The 20753-nt window shown below is 44.6% G+C and overlaps 1 protein-coding gene across 6 annotated transcripts in view; it reads right to left on the minus strand.

Annotated features, from left to right (window-relative positions):
- The window catches only part of BCAS3 (BCAS3, microtubule associated cell migration factor), a 386307-nt gene that overhangs the window by 27001 nt on the left and 338553 nt on the right, over window positions 1–20753 (minus strand). The window lies entirely within an intron of this gene.

The following is a 20753-nucleotide window of genomic DNA, read 5'->3' on the forward strand; positions in this document are numbered from 1 at the left end:
TGAGAAAATGCAGGGAGGAGGCGAAGTAATTTCGATGATGTTTAAGTCTCTGCAACATTTCCATATTGTCAGCTATCCTAACTGCAGGAGGAAAAGCAAAATTTGGTCTTTTTTTGAAGCTTTTTTTTCCAAGTCATCCTTCTGCGGTTTCATGCGACCCTGAGACCCCCACTCTGCATATACTCCAAGACCCCACCGATTTCAGTTGTTTTTGATAGGGCTTGTTCATGTACCTGGAAGGCTTTTAAACCTGCATCCCAAAACCCCAGGTGGCAGCGGGGCGATGGCGAGCTCCAGGGGGTTTGCGGGGTTGTGCCAGAGATGCTGATGAGAAATCCCTTCTTTACTAGTGTCTGCCCTTATTCCGAAAGTGAGAAATGGGAGCATTTCTGCTCCTATAAGCAGACTTATGAATAATAAGGCAAATGGCTTTTGAAGCTCTGCCAAGATGCCTGCATACATGTACAGGGAGAACCTTCATAGAGCGCCGGTCTCTGGCTCCTGAGATACTTGAGTGAGAGCAAAGGAGACAAGTGCAGCGTTACCCCTGCAATCGGGGCCAAGAGCTGCCAAAACTTCTTAGCAGCAACGTGTGAGGTTGCAAGTGTTAATGCAAATGCAGGTTAGAGGGATTAACTGCACAGAAAGTTTTCTTGTAAAAAACTGTAAGGCTGGCGAAGCTCTAGTTTTCTCCTTCCTCCCTTTTCACTCCTTCTCCATGTTAGGAGTACACATCTGGCAATATGATTCATGTCCAGGCATCCAGCTATGATTCACCAGCCACCACTGTACCCCGCAGGTGATCACCCTGCCTGTGAGTAACGGGCGGCGGGGGCAGAGGACGTCTGTGCACCGTCATCTGCTCCGTGTTGCAGCCGAGTCCACAAATTCCTCCTTGTTTCAATATACACATTGATAAAATGGGTTCCACGTAAAGCTGAACGCGCAGATGTGCGACTGAGGTTACTCGGGACGCGGGGGTAGAAAATGGGACCTTGCTTGAACAGGCAGGTCACTACCATAAAGCCCTGGCTCTGTCCCTCTCTGATATAAAACAAAACTGTTTCAGGAAAAACAAGACTGGTTGTCAGGGACCTTCCTGTTCTTCGTGCCATTCCATCAGCAGACTGCACGCGGACCAAAGTAAAATAATTTTTTTCAAGGCAGAATTAAGTCCTGGGTATTTTTACGCCTTGGAAAATTCTTCTGTGAAGCGCATGAAATGGCGGATGGGCTGGTTGCTCCCCAGGAGCCTTTGGGTGCTTTGTCCTACGTACATCGTTACCAACGGCACACGAGCTAATGGCATTAAACTTACACTGATAGCAGCTAACCGTATCTTTGCTATTTATTAAATTGTAATCTCTTTTTCTAGCTGCCTTGCTCTCCCCTTTTCAATCCTGGTATCTCAGTTGATAACGCATCAAATTCCCCATCGTCGGCCAGAGAGAAGTTTACAAATAAACCTCAGTGGAGTGTCCTGCTCTCAAAATCCCCAAAACCTGCAGCCAGAATGTAACTGCAGAACCAATGCGGCCGAGAAAGCTCCCGCTGATTCAAGGGATTACTGAAGGGTTGAGAGAAGGCAGACTTCACCCTGTGCCTTTACTGACAAACCGCTGAAATCCTACTGACAGCCACCAATATCAGACCTTGATGTGTGAAGCCTAGCCTTTCTTCTGTCTCCCAGACCTGATACAGCTTTGATGGTGGAACAGGTTCCACCTAAAAGGAGCAATTCATTTAGAAACAACTCAAGAAAGAAGCAAATTAGGTATTATTTTAGTCAAGCAATTACTAGTGAAATCCTGGTGAAACCTCATTATGTCACTGAAAAAAATCCCATTGACTTAAAATTGTGTCAATATTTCATCCTATCGCGTGATGCTTTCAAGCTAGCAGAACATTTACTTCTCCTCTTATTTACTGAAGATGAAACTGGGTGGAAATTAAGACCATCAGCCTCCTTTGTATGATGCCCAAGCACTGTCCCAGACCCACGGCACTACAAATAAAAAACAACCCCAAATCAAATCAAATGGAACAAGCAGAAACCTTGGCTTGAACATCTAGGTCGAAAGTGCTTTGTTTTGCAATTCCAGCGTGTTTAGCTTTATACTGCCCCAAACTCTCCAAGCTAGTTCTGCTCCACATGCAGGATTTTCCTATTAAAACTTTAATTTTCTCCTGATACCGATCTCCCACTTCTGTCCTTCCACTGACATTTGCCTCCCAACGAGCACTGCCCTTTACTCATGCCGCTGCCGGATGGAGCAGGATCAGGCCCCCTGACTTTCTGCTTAACGTTTCTCGCATTTTATTAATGGCAAAGGCTTCTGTTATTACTCATTCCAAATTACCTTGCTTAGAAGCACAGGATCTGTCTTTCACATTGCAATTGTTTCAAGGCTTTTAATAGAAAAGGAAAATAAATTCTACAGAAAGCAAAAAAAAAAAAAAAAAGCCCCAAACCTTGGAAATCTCCTTTCATTTCACAGTTAGCCCTACCAAGCAAGACCGAGAAAACCAGGGAAGCTTATTTTCTTCTCTGAAAAATCTAGTAGTAAAAAGTATTTTTACAAAATATTTTAATGCTTCTAGTGTGTTATTTTTCTAAGTCAAAATAGCTAAGCTAAATCTTTCACCATAGCCCTTTAATTCGAAAGCCAGGGGAAACTTTTTTCATTAAACCTCTGGACGGCTTTGTTTAAAATATGAAATCAAGTAGCTCCATTTCCTGTCTTCTAAGGAACAGTAAATCAAAAAGAGTATGTTCTCCAAAAATACAGTAATGGTTCTATTAAAGAGCTTGACAGTTTTGAGCCTCACCTTGCATATTGCAACATACGTGTGAGCAAAAATAACAGAGTAAATAGGAGAGGAAATGACCTGCCAATTTTAACCGATAAAAGATGCATCCTTCTCATGAAAGGGATGGGGGTTCTACCCCCGGGGACGGCAGACCCTGGGGTGCGACCGAGACAGTCTCGGAGGGAGAGGAGGGGCTGCCCATCACCAAGCCCCTGCCTTTTCTGGCCCCTTCAGAAGCCGGAGTGGACTTTGAAGGGAGTCCTGATCTGCTTGGCATCGGACGCACCGGCAAGCGCAGCGTGAGCATGACAGAGCTGCCCAGAAAAGCCTCGGCCGGCAGCGAGAACCCCACGGGCGTGTGAGGAACCAGCAGATGGAAATTCCTTGCCCCAAGTAGTGAGTCAAATTGTAACATACCCCGTTTAAATATTAATGGTTGAACTTTCCTACGGGGTTTGCCAATTCACTTTCATGCCATAACTTTGTTACTCCAGGGGGAATGCCACAAAGCAGCAGCTCTCAGTACTTGAACGGGGACCTATGCAAATTCCTCATTTAAGTGTGGAGGAAGCGGCATCTCCCCGACCTGCCCGTATCTGACTTTTGAACACGTGCCTGTGCTCGGCAGCACGCGCTGCTGATCCTCTCTGATGCACAGCTCACATACTGCCTTCCAGCTCTCCCACGGCACGTGCACGCCGACCTACGTGTGACAGACTTTGCAACAGCTCACCTCCGTGCATGGCTGTTAAATCAAGGTGTGAGTGTTAATTATTGCCCTTGGAAACGATGGCAGGAGCTACAGCCTTTGCGAGTAACTCTACTTCCCTGTCATCTTCCCTCCCACGGAGTTTCTTTTTTTCCAGAATCGCTCACAGTTCTGCTATAAACAGGACATTACTCACCAGCTCTGTATCCTGTGAGTGCATTTAATTAATGGAGACTTCAGTCGGGGTGCCCGGTCCCACAGGCAACGAACACTTTCAAATCCCTTTGATCTTTTGGCTAAGCGAGGCTGAGAGGTTCCTGTGTCCCTCCTCAGCGCACTACAGACTTGTAAACAAAAATACTGTTTATTCCTCTGTCATTATTTCTAAATGAGTTTTAAGCGAACACGCAGCTGCCGGGAGGAGCAAGCCCGGCGGCGGGGTGGCCCTGGGAGCCCCCGTGCCCAGTGGCTTTGCGGGGATGAAGGCGGATGGTCGGGCAGGAGATTGCCCAGCCATCGCCCACGTTCGCTGCGGCAGCGGCCACACGCTCCCGCTGCCCAGCTCAGGACACCGGCCAAGGCAATGGATGGTAACGTTCAGGATCACAGCGGTGCCGCGGTGCAAGCTCGGCAGGTCCTCAGGGACCATCTCGCCTTCCTCCTCCTCCTCTCCACCGCCCCGACAAATGCTGTCTCCTCCGGTCCTGCACAAGGGGTTAACCACGGGCTCAGGAGAAGCATTTCAGATGATTAGGAACATAGCCAGCGATCACAGCCATCGTGAAGGCTTTCAAATGTGAGCGAAGCTGCAATTTTCAGAGCTGGAGCAGTGAGATATTTTTATAAATACATAAATCTTTTCAAGGAAAAACAAATATAGAGGAAAGAATGTAAACATTATTGTAAAATGCATTATAAAATGTCTGTTGTTTGTTAATTTTGCTTCTTATTATCCAGTCTATCTGTACCACCGATATTGAAACATTTGCCTTTTTCTTTTTTTAAAACTCCCTTATTCATTTAAAAATAGTTTCCTGCATGTTATATGAATAACAAAACCTAAGGTCCTAAATCCAGGAGAACTTTGAAGTATGAAACACATGGTCTATGGGAACTATGTTTTCATTAATCAAAGTAGATGTTTCTAAAGCCATCAGATTTATCATGACTGGATTTCATATGTGAAACCCAATATACACACAGACATACACTGCTTGTCCTTTTGGATTAGTTCTGACCTTTTACTCTCCTTTCTGAAGGATCTGCCTTTCCTCAGAGCAAGGCTGCCCTGTTTTACCACTGCATCAGCCAAAGGAGCCTTGACAAAGTACGTTTTCAACTCTCCGCTTTCTGTGTCTGAGTACGAGTCTGGGTTAAGGTCAAAACATAAATGATTAAGTATATTTATTAAACTCTGCCTTTGCCTTGAATGCTCCCTGCGACTCTGTTATATACCATCCAAACTGCAGTTTCACACCAGCCCGCTGGTAATACACCTGGCCACCAAACGAGGGACCAGAGTGTCACCGCAGTGCCGACGTCGAGCCCCGGGCTGGCAAAAGCTGAAGGAAGCCCCTCAGAGCCCCCCGAGCATCGCCGAGGGCTGCTGCAGCCCTGGCCGAGCTCCTGGCTTCCCCAGAGACGCGGAGGTTAGCAAAAGGACACGGGAGAGAGACGGGATGGTTTAAAAACTGGAGGCAGGATGTGACATCCATCCAAAGCAGGACTTAAAAGATAAAATGCAAAAAATCTGCGTTTGGTGTCATCGGAGAAATTTATGCCGCGGTTTTGCAGTACCAGAAGCACAGGACTTTGTCATCTTGCTTAAAAGAACACGATGCTGGGGGCGAGCACGGGCTCTGCTGTGGGCACAGGCGGCTGCCACCGCGCGCTGCAGGCACTGATGGGGAAGGCGCAGCTCAACTACGACCTAAGGACTACAGTGCACTGAAAAATAATATGAGTGTGTTCGTATTCTTTTTGCAATACTGGATGCAATTTATTTAGCGGTCTAAAAGCAAAAAGAGATGGAAACTGCGCTATAATTGGATGCTATTATGATTTTAAAAACAAAATACCACCTCGTAATAAAACTAATTTCAAAAAAACCTCTTTCTTCCCCCTTGAATAGCAAGATTCTTGCATATTTTAACCCTTTACAGCTTTGCAGAATCAGAACGCCTGGAAAAAATCAGGAATGCTACGATCAGCCCCAAGCCCCCTTAGAGATTAACATTTCTTTACATTTAATCCTGACATAAAGTAGAGCATCCTGAAGAACAGAGAGTTCTGCACAATGCGGGGCGGTTGGGGTGGGTGCGTGTTACCAGGTACGATTCTGCACAGCAGAAACTTCACCTGATGTTCTTTCAACCTCTAGGTCTGGAAATTTCATTAAAAAAGGATTCGCAAAAGATCTTCAGCACTTTTTAGTTTTTTGCAAGGTTGGAAATGTTTTCTTGTGGTATTCACATACTTATAATTCTCAGTCCTGGTTAAAATTAGAAAATCCAGTAACTTTTTTTTTTTCCTAGTAAAGTTTCCCACCCTCTGAAGATCTACGACTTAGTTAAGCTTGCAATAAGATGATTATTGAGATTTTCAACAATGCCTAGGAGATTTAAACACACAATGAATTCCATTAAATCTCAGTGGAGGCTTTTGTAGATGAGTCTTTATTTTGTTTTACTTCTCATCTGAATAAAAGCTGCGACTTTATGATGCTGGAGTCTTTGTATTGGCTTCACTGGGAAAAGCTGTGTAAGATGCAGGAAGGATACAGCTGGTATTTCTGTGACACTACACAACGATGCTTATTTGCTTATTTGTTTATATGCCAAGTCATTTCTGACCTCTTTGGAAGGGGTTTGCAGGCATACTCTGCCTTAGCGAGCTCACTTCGCGAAGTAGAAATACGCCAATTCCACTGGAGGGACTTGAATAATATATTACTTCCCTTAAGAAAACAGCAAGATTTATCTCGCTTATTATCAATCTCATGGCATGTGCAAACGCACACACATACATATATATACACGTACAAAGGACACCTAATGGATTATAAAAGGCTCATATTTACCCACAAGTAAGGAAAGATCTGACAACTCTTTGGGGTTTTCTGGATAACTAAGATCTTATGTTACACTTTGAGACACAAGTGTGGATTTGTCATATTGCTTGAGAATTAGTGGTAACTGTCTGAGCCAAGGAATTTAATTCTGATTGTTTCGTTTGAATTAAAAAAATCTTACTGTTGAAAAAACATTGGAGCTGTGCTACGTACTAATATATCACTCAAATTGTAACAGGAGACTCTTTCTTGTGTAATAGAAACAGGGAGTGTAATGCTTGGAAAGGCCAAGTTCATCATGGGTACAGTTCCTCCACAGCTGAAGGGCAGGGGATACCGTACCTTAAACTCACTGCAGAGGAGGGGCGAAGGCTTCTCCATCACAGACCCGCCTGGATGGAGCAGGGCAGGGATGGATGTGGCCCAGCACACTGCCCTAAACCCTGCCCGAGCATCCTTAACGTCCTCCCACTCAGCAGACCGAGTCTACCAGAGACAGGGACTCCTGCTGGGCTTTGGGTAATTTTTTCTTTATAAATAATATGCACACAGAGAAGTGTTCACAAACAAGGGGAGATAAAGGGGCAGTTTCTTATCGCCTAGGAGAAAGTTTGCAGAAGAGAATCTGTAGGAAAGCGGCCGAGCAGTCATCGAAGCTCCAGAAATGTGAAATTTGGTTTATATCACTAGCAACCAGTTAAGAATGGAACTGAAATATTTTTTGCATTATAAAAGCAAATATTTCTCCGGTCTCATATCACCTTTTCCAGATGAAACATTTCACAACGCAGCCGACATATAAACAGAAACCAAAATATTTTCCTAAGGTGCATCACTAATCCCACTCGGGGCCTCTAACTTGTAATTTATTCGTCTTACCTCACTATGAGATAATGTACGCGTCGGTTCCAAGCTACTGTCTAATGAGTACTTGTACACAGGATAAATAAATCTCACTTGCAAATTCTAGGCACTCGCTGGGTGTTTGGGAGGAGCTCGGAGGGTGATTTCTATTTTCCTGCCGGTCGCTGCCCAGCACGTGCACGGCAGCGCCCCGGCTCCTGTCCTCGCCTGCCCGCCTCGTGCCCCTGCCTGCTGCTGCCAGCCCAAAGCTCCAAAGCCGCCTGCAGCATTCGTAAGCACGAGGCATCCGCGGTTTGCAACTGCTTCACAGAAATTAGCATATTTGAGTAATTTATAGCAGGGGCTTCCATGTCGGTAATGTAACTCCTTGCCACGCGCCTATGCTGTAACCAGCTTTTCCTTCGGGAATAACAGCGGAGCAATGACCTTCTTCTGACGCTTTCAGTAGCAAATCTCACTGTGTTAACATTCAATTTGTTAGAGTTGCATCGAATACTATGTGCACAGCCTGCTGTAATCACAACTTCCCTACAAGTATTTTAACATATTTCACAAACAGCAGGAGACGGATTCAGATATTAAACCAGAGTGATGGAAATGTTTGTGTTCAGGGCAGCTGAGAGGCTGCTGTAAGGACAGAGCACCAGTAACATCAGGAACTGGTTTGGAAACTTACTCTCGATACTTATTAATTGAGCAATCAAGATCAGGGAATGGAGGAGAGATTGCAAAACACACCTAGAGGGCCAAATCCTTAGCTGAGGCAAAATGAGTTATCAGCGCTGATATAAAGAGTTTTATTCCTTATACCAGGGAAGAGCTGGAACATCAAGGTTTAAGTAACTCACCCAAGGTCACTGGGCAAGTCTGTGCCAGGGCTGCCTGGAAAGCAATCTTCTGTCTGAGGACACCCCAGTGCAATGCCACATCTGCCCAGAAGGCACCTCCAGAGACACCGAGTCCTGCCCTGGCCAGGCAGCGGGTCGCAGATACCTTTCCATCAGCTCTGGGCATTTTGGAAATCGTTCACTCCAAGTCTCTAGATCCCTCCAAGAACACTAGGAAAATGTGTTTCTTTAAGGACTACAGAGAAATGTGAAATTTTGTTTAGGGGGAAAAAAAAAAATTCAAAAAACCTTAAACTTGTTTCCTTGTAAGCCTTCCAAGTCCGGGAAGATAAATTCTTTTGGCCCGATTCTGAATTCATTAAAAGCACGAGCTAGTTATCTAGGCTCCAGCAAGGACTGGACCTACAAAGCCCTGAAATCTCTGGTCCCAAGCCAGCTTAAGCGTATACTTAATTTTAACCGTGCAAATAGCCACAGTGACTTCAGCGGTAGTATATATATGCTGAAAGTTAAGTGTGTGCTTAAGTGTGCCGCTGGAGCGGGGCCAGAGCACTTGGTGACTCGCAGTACCAAGGTCTGATCTCCTCCTCTCAAACCCTGTCCAACGGAGGGATTTCACTCCAACCAGGCAGGCTTTGGAAAGGCCAGGCAGGACCCAGCTGGTCAGGAGCCAGCAGGCCCGTCCTCGCCGTCTGAAGTTTTCCTCTGCATACGTTGAGGAGGTTTTGCCCTTGTCACTTATATTATCCGTCAGACATCTGGTGGCTGGATAAGGCAGAGCGACATTGCAAGGTGAGATGATGGAGTGAAAAAATTATTGCAACTGGCATGTCCTAGCCTAAGGCTTTTGGTCATTTAACTCATCTCACTCTCATCCTCGGAAAAGACCATACTCAAAGGGCAGGAGATTTACCCTTCTACATGCCTCATGTTTGCACTTGGCAATTTGCAGTAACAACTCCAAATGCAAACAGGAGTTAGACAAAGATGGCTCACTGTTTATGGCTAAAAGCAAAGCTTTCAGGAATAAGCAAGAACTACTTAAAAAAAAAAGTCATACAAGGACTTCTACTGCCTTGAATAACGCCACCTTTTTTTTTACTTGACGATGGCACTCTGACCTCCTGTTACCGAAATCACGAAAGAATAATGCCTATAGGGCTTTATTCTTATGGGGACAAATTAAAATTAAAATTTTTCTTACTAATGTCCTTATCTTGGAATTTCTCTGTCTTCTCCCATCAGATCACTGCCTACAAGAAAGCCCACTACGTACAGGTTTTTCAATAAACGGTAGATGGAACATTTGTGCACGGGTTAAAGTCTGCTGCCAGATGCTCAGTGAAACTCCTTGACTTCAGACGAACACGGCTGATGTACACCAGTGGAGATGCTGACCGAAGGGACCATGCCAGATCCCCCATCCCCTGCAGGCTTCTGCCCCGCCGGCTGCTGCCTGTGGGGAACTGCCTCACTGCTTCAGCCGTGCACATCCATCTGTATCGCTGAGATAAATGGATCTCCCACAAAAGCAGAAAAGGACAGAAAGTGGGTGCATCAACCCAAACAAATGCAAAAAACATCAAGGGTAAGAGGAAAGTCTGATAATTCATAGAATCATAAAATCATTAAGGTTGGAAAAGAGCTCTAAGATCATCGAGTCCAGCCGTCGACCCAACACCACCATGCCCACTAAACCATGTCCCTAAGCGCCTCATCTACTCGTCTTTTAAATACTTCCAGGGATGGGGACTCAACCCCTTCCCTGGGCAGCCTCTTCCAATGTTTAACTACTCTTTCAGTAAAGAAATTTTTCCTCATGTCCAATCTAAACCTCCCCTGGCGCAACTTGAGGCCGTTTCCTCTCGTCCTATCGCTTGTTACTTGGGAGAAGAGACCGACCCCACCTCGCTACAACCTCCTTTCAGGTAGTTGTAGAGAGCGATGAGGTCTCCCCTCAGCCTCCTTTTCTCCAGGCTGAACAACCCCAGTTCCCTCAGCCACTCCTCAGCAGACTTGTTCTCCAGACCCTTAATTCATGTTGTGCCATTCATTTATGGAACGCAGCATGCTCTAACCTGGAAGCACAAGAACTGGATTTTTACAGCCAATCTTCTTTTTTCTTCCTTCATTAAAACCCATTTTGGAGCACTGATGGCAAGGACATGCTTTGCTGTGATTTATGAAGCAATGCAACCTATAATGTAATTTGGGATTAACCACTCAACCAGAAGCCACCAAAAGCCCAAAGGGATCAGGTACACCGAGAGGGATGAAGGAGAAACTTCGGTGTCTGGAAGTCCGAATCACGATGCCCCAAATCCTTGCCTGACCCCACAGGCCCTGTCCCTGTCTGGCAGATTTCCCTGGATCCAGGAAGAACCGCCCCAGTTTTCCCAGCACCTTGGCCCCTTCCCAGCACATCTGGGATGATCAAAGCGGGTGCTTCTCCCTGCCTGCTTCCCCAGGGGGGCCTGATTCAGCAACTCAGCTCTGCCCACGCTTTATAGCCCCCTCTAAATACACTTTAGAGCACCAACTGGCTTAAGCACCACAGCAAACGCGGGACCGTTCACACCCAGAGATGGAGCTGCCCTGTTACGCACAGCCCCGCCGGCCAGGGGAGGAAAGCCCGTCTTTCCCCAGGGACCCCGGCATCTAAAACCTGGTACCGTGACCTTCTGGGTTGCAATACCTAAATCCTCCTGTGAAAGTAGCTTTAGTCCATGTGGACAGTTTGATGATTATATCCATGCTGCTCACCAAGGCAAGACAGATTCCGAGAGCTGCAGACTACCATTCTTGTGGACAATAAATATTCCACTGAAATCATAGCTTGTACATATTTAAAAGGATAAACCTGCTACTAATAACTACGAATCAAATGACAAGATTCCAATTTTTATGCCAGAAAGCTAACAAAAATCTTCAGCGTGTTATAAACAAGTATCCATCATTATAAACTAAGTTCAGCATGTAAAAATCCAAAGAGGGAGTTTATTGTCTTTAATGGCTGAGAAATGACAAGTGTGTTTGGTTGAAAAGGAATTTAGCGAGAAGTAGTTCTGTACAAGAACCAAAATCCGTCTTAAAAAAAGAAAATCACTGCTGACAGTTTTACAGTAGAATTAAGCCGCTGTGAACTCTCAGAAGTGGGGCTAATCACAAGTTTCTGGGGGATTTAATATGGAAAAGAAACCTGATTATTAGGGAGGATCCTATAACTCAGGTAGACGCTGATCCTACACCTTTCCCAGTCTAAAATTCTGAGTCAAACCACTGATGTCTTGCAGAGGGGATTGCTTTCTGACAGCCTGCCGAGCTGCCTCCCTTTTGTCAGCAGAATGATGATCTACAAGCCCATCGGTGCAACCACTGTTCAAACCTTGTGTCCTAACGATCTTCCCATCAGCATAAAGCCAGCTACGAGTACGCTTGGCACAAAGTGTCGAGAGGAAAAACTTGCTTTAAAACCAGAGAGAAGCAAATCCAAGGAGGTGAGCAAGTGGGTGTCAGGTACCGGCTAATGAAGATATGAGAGTGATGCACCAGTTCTGATGATGTGGCTGTGTAAATACAAGTAGAAGTATTTCCTACAGTGGGCAAGCTCAAGGGTGGAAGCTGTCCAAAGGGAATCTCTGAAAAACCCTGGACAGCAGCAAAAAACGTGACAAAAAACTTGCCAAATGTTTTAGTGCTCTGCTGAAAGATCAAGGTGGAAGGAGCCTCTCCGCTGGAAGCCTTGGAACAAAGACAGATTTTCCTGGAACAGAGTGCTTAACTGTTCAAACATCAACCCATCATCTCAGTTGTGAACCAAAGAAATAACAGTAATAATTTTACAGAGAGAGAAGAAAAAAGAAAGGGGGAGAAAGGAAGTAAAATCTTTTGCCAGTTCCAGGTACACTGACCTCCCTATCTGCAGATTAATTTAAATCAAGGAAAGAGAAAAAAGAGTGGGACGTGTGATGAAGTAAAGAAAACATTTCTAAGTACAGTAAGTGACCAGATTGGAAATGTATCCTGGGAGAAGTAACTTTTCCTAAGCACACAAGTATTACCTTTGATACATTAAAAGGTCAACAGAGGCACGAGTAGTTTCATATATGGAGAATAAATTCAAAAGGTATGTTAGGGCATGTTCAAAGCACCGAGGGAAACGGTGGTGCAGCTCTGGTGTCTATCAAGCCATGTTTATTGATGTTCTTGCTAGCTGAGGCAAGGTTTGGGAACATGGATCATAACACCATTTTTATACCCTATAAAAGTGTACTGCGAAGTGATGAGAAATGTGGATTGTTGAGTTGTGCCAGGCAAGTCCATTATAAAGAAGGAGCGTACTTTTTCGTGAGCCTTTTTACAATGCAAAGAGTAATTCTTTTCTTGCTGTGAAAAAAATTGGGAACCCTCCAAAGCATATGTTTCACAAATCTCCAAAAAGTGGAAAACAAGATTCCAAGAGGAGACGTGTAGGAGGTGCACCGTGAAAACAGAAGTTGGGGACGAGCTTCCCGCGTGTCCTGCGTTGGGGACAGATGGGGCAGGGACCAGCCCGGGACCTTTGCTAGCACACTTGCAGTCTGCGCAGGGGGTCCCTCCCTGAGCCGTTTGCTTCATAACTGATCTTAGGGCAGGATTTGGGACTGCACTGGAAGCTGGTTATCCTCCCTGCAATTACAGCAGATTTTGTTTAACTGCATTCAAAACAGGAGGTGAAAATAAAGATGTTTAAGACCACCTGCATTTTCTGCTTAGTCGAGCAGAGAACTGCCTTCTCATTCCAAGGGGGAGAATTAGCATCTTAGCACCTTGTTTCTCCAAGACATTTGACCTTTGTAGCTCTACAAACTAAGACACTGGCTAATTTTCATCTAGTTGGACACCGTTTGGAAACTACTGAGGAAGCGGGATACGTTGGAGATGTTTTGGTGAAATATTTAAGCTGGAGAGTTGCCACTGAGCTGAAGGCACCTTTTCCCCAGAGCCCCTGAAGCTCTGCCAGGGCGCAACGGAAAGAAGGCCCGGAGATGATAAAGACCTTCAAGTGCGCAATTCAATCTTTTTCATCTCAACTTTGAAACTCAGCCCCAAATCCATGCCCATATCTAAACATGTTAGTTTGTCAGGTGGGACAAGGGAAAGCATCACCTAAAGAGGTTACACGTCAGTATGATCTTTGGGTCGATGCAAACAAGGCTGCAAGGATTTCCTTACTGAGGTTGTTTCCAATACACTCCGATACCATCGAAACCAGAGCGAATGAAAATAGTAAAATAACGTTCCAGCTTTATGTCCGAGTCTTGTTGATACCACTCTGACCAGACCAGTGAAGTCATTTGTCCATCTTATGCCTTAGTTTCTCCACCTGTATCACAGGCATGAGACAATATAGCTACTTGACTTCAGTTTTCCCCCAAAAAATACCTGGGAATGCTCTGAGGTCTCAGTAGCAAGTCAGTGCATATCGCTGCTCACAAAAGACCCCCTGTAGCTAACAATATGACTTTGGAACACCCTGAAAATCCAAACCAGGTGAGTGCTGTACCCATCTACATCAAAAAGCTGCCTTTTCTCAAACCACCCTGTTGTTAGGTCAGGAAGCCTGGGAGGCCTTAGCTTCTGCGGGCTGTAGCATCCAAAGTTTTAGGCAGGTTTAGAGAACCCACCCTAATACTCACAGCAGTGAAGACAAACGGCCCAAGCTGAACTGGAAATCTCACTGTTCATAAAGAATGAAATTCACCTCCGTGCTGAGAACAGGCGCAAGGCCAATATACCATTTAAGACTCATTTTCAGGGCTTAGTAAGACTTGAGTGGTGCGCAGACCTTGGGCTAGCCTTCAGCACGGTAAGAGATTTTACCCATAATAAACTAGCAAGAGCCCGTAGTGCAAATTTCTGCAGGACCTTTGACAGGATGACAGCTACAGAAACATAGTAAGCCAACAGACTTGTAACCACCGAGTCCACCTACCCTTCTCATATAAATAATAGGTCCAAGACAAAGGAAGTGGAAATTAGATGCTTGTGGTGAATTGCAGAGAGCCAAAGACCTTATAAGATACCCAGTACTTACATCTACGCTTAATTAGGAGTGAAACTGCAGACATGAGACCTCAACATGTGGTATTCACATGTGGGCTCAAAAATACTGTCAAAGCCAGTTTTCTTACGGTTAAAACGTTGAGGATATGATGGCAGAGGGAAAGCCTGGAGATGCCTGATCGACAACCCCAGCTATCTGTGTAATACACGCTGTGCTCTACCAACTCAAACGCAGGGGCTGCTCCAGCGCTGTTCACGCAGATGCCAAGTTTTGCCCTCACGCCCCGTGCAAGCCAGACGACTACAGAGAGGTCCCGAGATGTCTGTTGTATGTACTGATTGAGCAGTTAAACCTAAACAAGAAGAAATCTGAAATTCAGATGTTAGTGTCAAAACTAATAGGAAACAGGATGCTGCTATAGTGCAAATATAGTGCTCCAAATTCTGGTCTCCGTTACGACCCAGCGAGTCCAGTATGAGCGCAGGGAAAATGCATTCTGTTGTACATTAATGAAGAATTTTGTCTCGTAGACTTAAAAATAAACTTGTAACTTTTTTTGACCCTATGTAAAATCCCAGCAAGATTTTCTCCAGGAATAGGCACAGGACAAAACTGCTTGTTATCCTGATATTACTTGACTTCAGAGATGCCTACAACAAAGTCGGGGTCTACTGGTGAAATCCCAGTTCCACCAAAACCAACAGGAGTTTTGCCGAGGCATTTGGTGAAGGCAGGGTTTCACCCCAAGTCTTTAAAGGAATATAAGTTTCTGAAGAGAAAAATACATTAAAACACAAACAAATGCTTTTCTACAGATATTTTAAACAGATTTTAAAGAAGGTATCCAACTTAATTAAGAGTGCAAATATGTGGATGTCATCTTCACATTGTGTATAAACAATTCATCATGACTCACATTTCTACAACACTGTAGCGAGTTGGACTAGCTCTCTGCGAACAAAACCAGAGACATCTGCAAATAGGATTTAAAATCTTTTTTTTTTTTTTTTTTTAAAACAAAATGATTAAAAGTTGAAGAAACACTTCCATATGGAAGAATCTTACCCCAACAGGTCACCACAAAGACACTTCAAACACAATAAAACAGGAAGTGCTAAAAAAAGCATAGCAGCTCACAAAAACCCCCACAACCTTTTCCACAGAAAAAATATATGTCACCCTGGGTAGAAAAACCATTTGGCAGTGTAATGTGTCTTTAATCTGCTCAATTTGCTTATTATAGTAAAGGGTTAGAGGAATTTTCAAGCAGTGGCCAAAAATACTACAATGATATCCTCCCCTCGAAAAGTAAACTTACTTAAAGTGAATTAACTTCTTCAACTTAAATATTTCAAAGCTAAAAGTAGCCCCACCAAAAAAAAAAAAAAAAAAAAAGTGGTTTATTTCCACAAAGGATGGTTTAACTGCTCGGACCCAGGACCCAGCAATCGTTTGTCCACGCCAGACTGTGCCAGGCACCCGCTCCGCTCCCGAGGCAGCTCTGCAGCGCTCGCAGGAGGTGAGCAGCAAACACCCAGCTGAGCTTTTTATGTGCCTGTTATTGGACTTTAGAAGGGCAAATGCACTTTGAGGCACCATGGAAATAAAATATCCCGGTATTCCTCGACCCTAACCCTAATGGCCGCGCGCACGGGGCTGGGAGCGGAGCACTCGGGAGCAGAGCACAGAGGCACTGCTGGCACCAGAGCCAAACTCAGGATTACCCGACGTCAGAAACAAATTGATTCTGAGCCCATCGATTTGCCAAGTTGCAAACCTTTAAAAACCAAGATAACAGTTAGAGGAGATGGACATAACGCAGAAAAACCACCTCTGAAGACGCACATTCCTTTTGTGTCTACCCTAACACAAACGGGGCACAGCCCGATTTTAGTTAACGTCACTCCTGATGTTCTCAACTCTGCTGACAGAAGTATTCGGTCATGTTAAACCTGACAATTTATACAAATGCTATGTCAATTTTCCAGGTTGTTTACAATTAGAAAACTGTGCATGTGACCAACTTGCAACTGCCCGTGGCACGGACGGGCACAGCACCGAACCGGGGGGGAAAGCCAGCAGCATCTCTCCTCCTGGCTGCCGGCACTACAGAGATGCCTGGAGGAGGCTGACAAAGATAATAATAGGAAAATTTAAGGAAATCAAGGCTGTCTGCTCTTGATATTTAATATCCATGAGCTAAAGACAGAAAGGTGCAAAAAGCTTAATAGTATTTGTGGCTGAAATTAAAACTTTAGAAGAAACTTACAGTGAACAGTAATGTATGCAATGACATCTGGGACTGTAATCAGCAAACTGCTTTCAAGAGCTGCCAAAGCAAACAGCCAAATAACAAATCCACTTTACAGATCATCAATCTGGTCGGGCACTTGCCAAGGTAAATAGTACAAGGCTGAAGTTTGCTTTGCAAACCAGTGAGCTGGGAGTTTAGCAAGGCCTGCTTCCAGGACAGCAACGCTGGGGCAGGGTCCTCGAAGTTTTGGCGTAGAGAAAAGTTCAACAATCCGATATTCAGCCAGTGATTTGGAGTGCGTAGAAAGATGAAATATAACCAACATTAGGGATTATTAAAAAAAAAAAAAAAAAAAAGAGAGATATTCAGGTTATGTTCATAACTCGTTTCATGACGACGACTATTAACACTGGTACAACTCAAACACAAACCCTCAGATAAAGCCGAGTTTATTGTAACGCTGCTTTGCAGATTGGGCAACATTTCATGGGAACTCCAAACCTAAGACTGAAAAAAATTAGTAGGAAATGAACCTTCTTTTATTTTCAAATGAGATAAAATCTGGCTCCAACTACCATATTTTATATTTTAGGGAAGAGGATATAAAACATCAAACAGTGATTTTTTTTTCATTATGAATGCAAGAAAGATAATTTATGGCGGCTGCAAAACATTTATTTAAGAAGTAAAGCCTTTATGTTCTGTATACAATTTATAGGGTTGTAAAAGACAGAAGTGAAACAACTGCAGCCATAACGTGCATTTATGAATAATAATTGTAAGCCTGTTTTGTTAAATACAACTTCTGCTTCAGAGTTCATTCTTCAGTTGATTGGGAAGTCCTTGAATGCAATCTCAGGTTTGTTTAATGTTACACTTCTGGCTTTGAAGAAAAGGGGAGTTCAAGACAAAATTGCTAGGCAGCATATGTCAAGAACTGGACAGAATAATAGCACGATGCATGTCTAATATTTTTCAACCGGTGAGAGACGGCATATTCCTGGTGGAAATTGCCTCAGCTCTGTCTTCAAGTACAAATATTTGATTTTTGCTGCAGTCAGGCGGGTGTGTTGCGACACGAAGAGAGGAAAGCCTCCAGCCGGGCCATGCCGCATATGGCTTCTCATTCCCTCACCTCGGGGCTAGACAGCAATGGACTCTTTCCCTTATTGCAACCAAAACCCCATTGCTTAAGTGCTGTGTTGATAAACATAAACCAAATGTGATGAAATTGGCCCAATATTTACTGCAAGAAAGGTGACTATTAGCACAGCTGTAACGTGACGTGGATGCACAGGCTGGGGCTATGCATACCTGCGTGCGTGGGCAATTAAATGCACAGTTACCCCCCTTTTTTTTTTTTTTGCATTAATTTGTCATTTATCCTGGGGAACAACACGCAGCAGTGCTCAGCGCTTTGAAAGTGTGCAGGTAATACGTCTTTTCAGCGCTCAGGAACCTGTAACAGGGTTGCCTCCAACCACATTCAGGCTCCATACCCTGAAGCACCAGCAGTCCCTGCTCCATACCCTAAGGTTTGATCATTGTCACCTGTTTTTTAGTTATGGTAAGTGCCTCAAACAGTTACTCTAAGTTTTTAGCTAATCAAACCATGATGAAGCATGGGAACAATTTAGAGCTGTAGTTGGAAATAAGTAAGTGGATCCCCCACAGGCACAAAAAAATTCTGATGACGAATCTTTCATGCTAATCAAGAGGTCCTGTATGCATAATGAGTGGAGTCTCACGAACGTCCGTACAGTGGGGCCAAGTTCCCAGTGGGTATTTATGGCACAGCCTGCTTTGAAGGGCTCAGTCCTCCACTCCAGATAGGGCTTTTTTCTCTTTTTATCCCGCAGACCGTTCTGCTGCAGACTCCGAAGAGCACGCTGCCTTCTGTACAAGCAAATGCTGCTTTTCTGCACCGGCCGCCGCGATGCCGACTCCCCGCCGCGAGCGCAGGTCTGTCCGGTGACCATCGACCAGCCATCCACCTCCTTCCCTTTCTTACGCTCCAACTCTAATTAGCTAACGCTGACCCTCAGCTTCCCTCGCCGAGATGTTGGATTTTACTTATGTGGATATTTTCTATTTTTGGGAAGTCTTCCCTTCTACTTCTGTTACACTGAAAAAACCCAGCATCTGGTATCACAATACAAACAGATACGGCTACCCTAAACACTGAGCTTTCAGAGGCTTGGCAGGATCCCTCATCCGCGCTGCGAGGAGCTGCCGGTGGCCAAATACACTGATAAAAAGGATGTGTAACTCCTCAACACTATCCATGATGGAAACAACTGCAGCTCTCACTGGAGGTCAGGACGCACACGAAAACAAGCCTACATGTGTAGCAGATTACAACAAACACATGGCCAAGATGGACTCGACAGATCAAATGTTGGAATCGTACGATGACACATGGAAAAGTGGAGTTTAGCAGGGGAAAAAAGCAACTGAGAGCCCATATGTTCAATTAGCAAGATACAAAGCTTTTGTTGTATACCAAAAATAGCAAATAAAAGTCTGTTGTCATTTTTGGATATCCAGATGTGTTTCATTTCCAGCTTCACATCTGAACGTGTGGACCTGCCTGAAGATGAAAGAGAGGAAAGTGTGGCAATGGCTGAAGGGTATAATTACATCAAAACTCTTCCTTCCAAACAATGGGCGATTACGCTCCCCCGCACCTTACGCAGCCCAGCCTGTGCACGAGCCCGGGGCTGTCTGCTCAGCCTTCAGCAGGCTTTTACCTACTATCCAGAGCAGGGATGGCACCTTAGCAGGGATGTTCTCTCGCAAACATGATTACTCCTCACGCCAACAGTCGTATGGGCTGCCCGTCCCGTGCACCATCAGCTCGATTGCCTTGGCTCCCACGGCGATGAAATGATATCCCCATGGGAGCCACAGGCTACGAGTCGAAATCCTCAGTGACCAATTAAGAAAAGTCTCTGTCTTGATGGTTACTTTGAAATATCCCATCTTTTCAAAGAATCGTAGGAGGATCAGGATTTATACCTCCTGAGCAGACTCAAAAAGGGCAGAAGTGAACGCCAAGTCACGACCATAACAACAGCTACCTGGCCAGAAACCGTATAAAGAAAACACCAGTCTATAACCAATAAACACAAGTTACTTAGGTAGCACTCAAACAAAACCATATGGTCTCATCTAGTGCAGGTTTCCCTTTTCTTTTCTCATTTTTTCCCCTCGTTGTTTTTGAATTTAAATTACATTCAAACAAGGAACATTTGCCAATGATGTGACTTCCCAGACGAGGCTTCAGGTGTGCTACCCTGGTCTGACACAGTGCCTAATTAGGGCAGGAGTTTATTCAACCAGCCTTCAGAGAGGCAGAGGTGAAACTGTGGATGCCACCGACAGCAGCGCAGCATGTACCCTCAGCAGAGCACTTGGCTGAGACTTATCCCGGTGGCCACCAGCACCATCTCCAAGCCCACACCTCCCAAGCAGCAATGCGTTTATCCTCCAGGCGTGGCTGCGGGGCAGTATTATTATCTCTCATTCACAAATGGAAAAACTGAAACACGCAGAGATTAAGTTACATGCCCAGGATCACCCAAGAAGCCTGTGGCTGAGCTGGGATTAGACCTTCGAGCTCCCCAGTCCTTGCCCAGCTCTTAACCACAACACCATCCTTCCTGAATGCTTTTACGTAGTTATATTTATCTTTATGTAGGGTCATCTTGGCTCCCATTATGAAAAGCACATATGGTTTCCAGTCCTCAAATTGCCTGCGTAAGGGTTAAACATTCAAATATAATGTTATTCCTGGCATTTATGGAAAAGTTTCTCAGTGCCGATTCCAAAATACCATGGCTTTTTTGGAGCTGCTGCTCTGTATTACTGATAGTTATAAACGGGCTTGTCACTTCCATGCCTGTGAATTGATAAAAATGAAGTCCTTTATCCAAAGGATTAAAATTAGGCTAAATAATGAGAATGTGGCTACACGTCTGCATTTGCTAATGTTCTAATACGAATTTTATGATCGTATAACTGGTATCAACAGAATTACAGGAAGAAGGAAAACCAGCGAATGCTCCTGCAATAACCTATGCACGCCCAGCATAATCCCATGAGCTCAAATTCCTTGTGTTAGAGTGCCTTTATCATAAATTCTCGAATCA

The sequence above is a fragment of the Aptenodytes forsteri genome, unplaced genomic scaffold (genome assembly GCF_000699145.1).
Source record: "Aptenodytes forsteri isolate BGI_AS27 unplaced genomic scaffold, ASM69914v1 Scaffold66, whole genome shotgun sequence".
NCBI classification, from domain to species: Eukaryota; Metazoa; Chordata; class Aves; order Sphenisciformes; family Spheniscidae; genus Aptenodytes; species Aptenodytes forsteri.